Below are 6,240 nucleotides of genomic sequence, written 5' to 3' on the forward strand. Positions count from 1 at the left end.
AGGGGTGGGGCTGGGTGGGGAGGGGCTGGTCACCCCGTGGTGCCCTTATAAAACTCAACGTTTAACCTACTCACGCCGGCTTGTGCCCACCCTCACAGTCGGGCATATTTGTGGAATACACCACGCCGCCGTTGACCCTGGCCATTGACCGAGCAACCCAACGTTCCTACCAGCTCCCTCCGCCGGGAATGTGTTTTTTAAATATTATAACTTTATTTATGTAACTTAACAATTGTTCTATGTTTGATTGTTCTATTTAAATTAAAACATTTTAAATGAAAAACATGTTGGAAGCAATTCATATATTTAAAGTTATCATTAGAATATAATATAGAGAAGTTCATTTTTTGATGGTATCATGTGGTAATGCTCCATCAAATGGTTTAAATCTATTACACAGTCAATATTGAACTGAAGCTTGACTTTTAAAATTTTTTATCGCAAATCAAATCGCAATCGAAATGTCAGAAAAATCGCAATTCGATATTTTCCCCAAATCGTTCAGCCCTAGCCTAGGGGGTGTGCAAATTGGCGCCGTCATATTATAATCATATTATAATCAACACCGCGCGGTGCTTCTCACAATACATCATCTACTAGTGTCACGAGAAAAGCAAAACACTATTTTGTTTTTATTAGAGGTGATAACTCCATGCCAATAATATTTGTTTTGCAACCAGCCGCGCGCATTTGCATGCTACGATGGTGTCATTACGATTGAAGCTATACCTGTGTTGACAGTTCCTATTTTTCGGGTACACGTACCTTCCTCGGCCGGGCCAATTGATGTTTATAGGGCCGTGTTATGTAACCGGGGTTATAATGCTCACACGGCGTTCATCCTTTTTAATGGTAAACATGGAATGAAACGACGGCGTGGAAGCAAGGACGGTGTGGGTTTGAGACTTGGTGTGCAAAGTTTCAACCCTGCCAGCGATTCGACTCATCAGCAGCATGCTTGTCACATTAGTTGTTGTGTTTAGTTTGTTGTCTTTCCCCTGGCACCTCCGATTAGCAGGATTGGCTATCTTCCTGGTTCGTTCGGTAAAGTCACGTAGAAGGGAAATAATAAAATAGTAAAAATAAAACATAATAAAAGAAAAAAATCTCACTGAGAATTCTCACTGAGAATTTTTATTTTATTATGTTTTATTTTTATTATTTTATCATTTCCTTTCTACGTGACTTTACCGAAAGAACCAAGAAGATGAATCCCTGCAGTCACGAAAGCTTTAAATCGAGGATTGGCTACGTACGGTGTGAAGAAGTTCAGTGGGGGTGGCGGACGCTGGCAAACTCGTTCCTGCTCTGCTGCTTTGTTTACGTGGTTTTAACGTTTATCTTTAATCTATTTATCCTTTTAATTTTAACATTTAACTTTCAGCTTATTTATACCATTTACGATTTGCATTTGTTTCAAGTGAGGTGTGATGTGTTTCGTATATTTCGTGGTGAAAGCCTCTCCTCGGTCGTGACCCTACCCTTGTTGCTGCCTCGTGCTGCCTGGCACCCTGCAGCTCACACATTTTTGTTCCAGGCGAGACCGGCTCACGGTCTGGCCTCACCAGTCCGCCTCCAGCTCCTGTCGTCCTGTGGTCCTGCCTCTGACCATCCCGGGTGCCTCTCTGCTGCAGCCTCCTTGAGTTGACCCCTTGGGGGCCTGGGCACTGTTTGGGGCATGGGGCCTTGACCACCTCCTGCCAGCGGCGGTGCTGTGCTCCACTGCATCTGCAGTTTCGATTTAAAGCTTTCGTGACTGCAGGGATTCATCTTCTTGGTTCTTTCGGTAAAGTCACGTAGAATGGAAATAATAAAATAATAAAAATATAAAACAATGCAATTCTCACGACGTTTCTATTGCAACACAAGCAATCATCATCAGGTGTGAAACCCAACGAAAGAACCGAGAATAGTATATTGGATAGTTTTCCCATAGAAATAACGCTGGATCTCGGTGGTGAAATCTTCACCCTGGTGTAACGACGAGCTTCATGCACTGAAGGCAACAACTGTCTGCAAGGCACAGCGATCTTGGAGAAAATCTTGTCTCACCATGCACTCGAAAATCTTCAAAACATCACCTTACAATTTACAGATAGGCACTCAACCACGCTCGCACCTGTTATATTTCTGCTACTCTCGCTAATGTCTGGAATAACCCTAGGATTTTTTTCTTCTATTGTTTATAAGCTCCTTCATTCATCATATGCTTCTCATTTCTCTTGTGCACAAGCTAATGCTGAACAGTTCAATTATTTTTTTAACAAAATTAACACAATTCGCCTTTCTACTAAACATCTCCGTATTCCTACCATTCTGCCCACCCTTCCAGCACCACTGCTGATATCTGATTTCTCTGTGGAAGCAAGAGGCACCAATGAAGGTTAGGTACAGGTGTAAGTCAGCTCTGTGCTTTGGCTTAAGGACCCCCTGTTGTACACATCTGTAGTATTGTGGATTCAGGAGACGCCGGAGACAGTTCTTGGAGGCAACACTATTTATTACACCTCGCTCGGCAGTGCAGTCCCAGAACACTCTGGGATAATTCTAGATTCGAAGCTTTCGTGACTGCAAGGATTCATACTCTTGGGTTTTTGTCGGTAAAGTCATTTCTATTATTACTTTTATTAATTTTATTTTTATTTTTTACCTATGTGACTTTACCGAAAAAAAGCCTAAGAGTACTCAGGGCTAACTCCACTGTCCGGGGAGGTACTGCCTCCGGGCTAACGTGCCCTAACACAGGACGACACTCAGGCTCCTCCGGCTATGGGTGCTAGGGGGAGGCTATTCTAGCTCGCCCGAGCCAGGGTGCGGGTTCCGACCACTGACCCACTGGACCAGGCCCTCACAAGGACGTAGGGCCAGGGGTTCCCAGGGTCTCACCACTGAGCTGCCCTGATAAGGACAGCGGGGCTGGGGGTCTCAGGGTTCTATCTAGCTGGTCTTCGGCTTCAGTCTTCAACTGGTCCCGATCGGCTGGGGAGGTGCCCTCTTATGCCCCTTGCCCATCGAGGGGTGGGGTTGTGTGGGATCCCCCCCCCCCCACGCTGGTAGCGCCGAGGGGCTTAGCTGTCTGGGATCCTGAGCCCCCAGCAGCCCCTGCCCTCTTGGGCTGGTACTGCAGCCCCTGCCCTGGCGGTATGCAGATGGACCCCGTCTACTACTGCCGGTAAGTGCGGCCCATCTTCGGCACGACACATCTGCAATCTTGATGTTGTGTTTTTGTTGCTGCTGCTGCTGCTGTGCTCAGGTAGCCCACACGGATCTGCCGTGTAAAATTGCCCGGACAATGGCTAAACGGGACCAGTGTAATGAATCAAACGAAACTGAAAACGAAAAGTGCCTTCTCCGTGACATTATTTTTCATGTAAAAAAAAATATTTTGATAATATAGAAAGTGTTGCAATGTGCGTGTGTGTTTATATGCATATCGGAGAGCGGTAGTGCAGTGGTTAGCACGCTGCGTTACGAACCCGGTGACCCGAGTTCGATTCCCGCTCAAGGCCAAAACCGGTGACGAATATCTGAACCGGTCCTGTGGCCTCCCCTAGGTAGACTCAGCCTCAAGTGAGTACCTGGTGCGGTGTGTAAACGCCACTGGGGAGACAAAGGCGAGCTATTGCACATCTACGAAATAGACCCATGATGGAACAATAAAACTGGTCAACAAAAAATAAACATTTTTTTCTGGTCTGGACTATTGCGGCTGTTTTAGACTAATTTCAGGGTGCCGATTCCAAATCTGATCTCAGATTTGCTCTATCACATCTCAATTTATGCTATCGGCATACCCCATTTTCATTGATTTTACCCGAAATTAACTCTGTCACTTATGATTGCAAGTTGTTGCGAGTCAGTGACTGCTTTAGTGTTAAAATATGGTGCAGTATTTTTATGATAGTGTGTTTATAATATAATTTTATGTAGATATCCACATTTATTTAATATTTTTATTCTGCAGTTTTTATTGAAAATTTAATATTTGACAAAAACGGATGCCAGATTTGGAATCAGCACCCCAAAATTACCTTAAAACCGTTGGAATACATTATGCCAGAAAAAGTGTGTTGACCAGTGTAATTATATTTCAATAAACATGAAGAACATTTCCAGAGCTCTATATTCTCTTTGCTACACGTTCATGCTGCATGGCCTCTGGAGAGGTAGCGGCAATCATTTCTCTGAGTCATTGTTCAGCAATATGAAGCAAACTGGAAACAAGCGTTGCACCAAAACAATGCCTTTATTGCATTCATTTACATTACATCAGGGTTAAACATCGTAGTCAAACCCACCCACATACTACACCATTATATGAGGAACTGCCGCGTATCGGACTTGAGGGCAAGACAAAGTAAGCTCTGTACAACGTATTTACAATGGGAAGACACGGAAAGATAAGTTAATTTAATAACGTTTCATTAATTATCCATGCTAAACCTTAGTCAAGATAAACATTCGTAACAAACCAAGAAAATACAATGCATTAAAACTATGCCTTATTTTCTAAATCTGGTTGTTATTTTTTTTTTTAGGATTTCTCATCATTTAATTTTTTGCAGCGATTAAAATAAACAATAATCATTAACATCATAACACCCCACACACCCCCCCCCCCCCCCTAAGCGTTGGAGATTTCTTTTGAACGAAGAGAGCGAACGCCAGGCTGCTTTGCCGGCCTTCCGGCTGCAAAGTAACACAACAACAACAACAACGCACGCCGCTGTACACAATCGAAAGGTGAATTTGAGTGTCGGGGTTTCCTTGTTTTATATAGATCAGCAAAACTACGCTTTCTTGCAGAAAAATAAATTAGTCCACGTGTAAACTGAATTAAACGTTAGTACCAAACCAAGTATTAAAAAATTCAAATGACGGATCATAATATATATACATATTAATTATTATTAAGTACCTAGACAAAAGCAGCGCTTCACCGACGTCAACATGTGTATGATCTGTTATGTCTGTCGCCACAATTATGAAACTACACATACAGCACGACTCCTGTTCTCAACCGATACCTGAAATTTGATATACCTTTGACTCTATAGCAAAACATTTTATGGCCTTTTGTTAAAAGTGAGGTTTGTGTTATTTGTATGCATAACTGCGTTTAAAAACAAAGGAACAACAGTATTCAACATGCCCGCAATTTAAAACTTTAGTTTTTTTTTTCATTTTACCAAGACAAAAGAGTTTCACTGACAAACATTTCACATCGATTCACGCTGTCGTGGTTAACATCCAGCCAGGAAAGCAAAACGCCGGCTGCGACGCCGGAAATGGAACGGCGAGCAAGTTCGTATTTACACATCGCACAACATCTTGCCGAAAGAAACGGCGAAACAATTCCGAATTATTTAGTTTTTTGTCGCAAACATGATTTGGTGTTCAGTTTTGACGGCTTTTTTTTTATTTATCAAAGAGACATTAAATTTGCGGTATCAAAATATGAAACTTGCAAAAATAATAATCCTAAGGCTGAATAATACTTTAGCGTGCCCTTAACGCAGCTTTTTAGTACACTTTAACGGTTCACGTTTCGACCTTAACATGGGTCACGTTGGTCATAGTGGGAGTCACCTAGGTAAATGCAAAACCCATGACATAGCGACTGTCTTGTAAAGAATTTCTATTTACCAGACGTTTTGCTCGTGTACCATTTACAATAAACTGTTTGCCGTACCACCAAATTTACACTACAACATTACAAAGAGCCCCGCAAAAAAAAAGTTGTATTGGCCCGTACTCACGAATACAGTCATACAAAAGGTTATCTTGTTTATTAATTTGTACCGTACAAGAACATTTTCCGTACCAAACTCGGCATGGGTGAGCATCATTAAACGCCCGTTTGAAGAAGAGTACTTTTTTGACGCCACATCAGAAGCCATCCGACTCTTCACACATTTTGTTTCTCCCCCCCATACCCCTCGCCCATCACGGCACTGAATTTCTCTCCGCCGAAGAATTCATCTCACCCAGCCGTCGGCCGCGTGGCCGTCAATCCAAGAAAATCGGAATCATCCACAAGTTCTATCGCACAGGTCCACAACCGATTTGCCCGCCACTGCCGCGGGCATCGCAAACATCGCCAACATCACCGCAACAGGTTGCCCGCCGCCCTGTACCGACTTCCGACTTCCAAACTAGCGGATCAGAACGTCGCAACACAGACTGCTTCTGAACTCACCAAGCCAAGTACTCAGGGGGTTATTTAAAGTTCACACCCTT

The sequence above is a fragment of the Lampetra fluviatilis genome, chromosome 43 (assembly GCF_964198595.1).
Source record: "Lampetra fluviatilis chromosome 43, kcLamFluv1.1, whole genome shotgun sequence".
Classification (NCBI taxonomy): Eukaryota; Metazoa; Chordata; class Hyperoartia; order Petromyzontiformes; family Petromyzontidae; genus Lampetra; species Lampetra fluviatilis.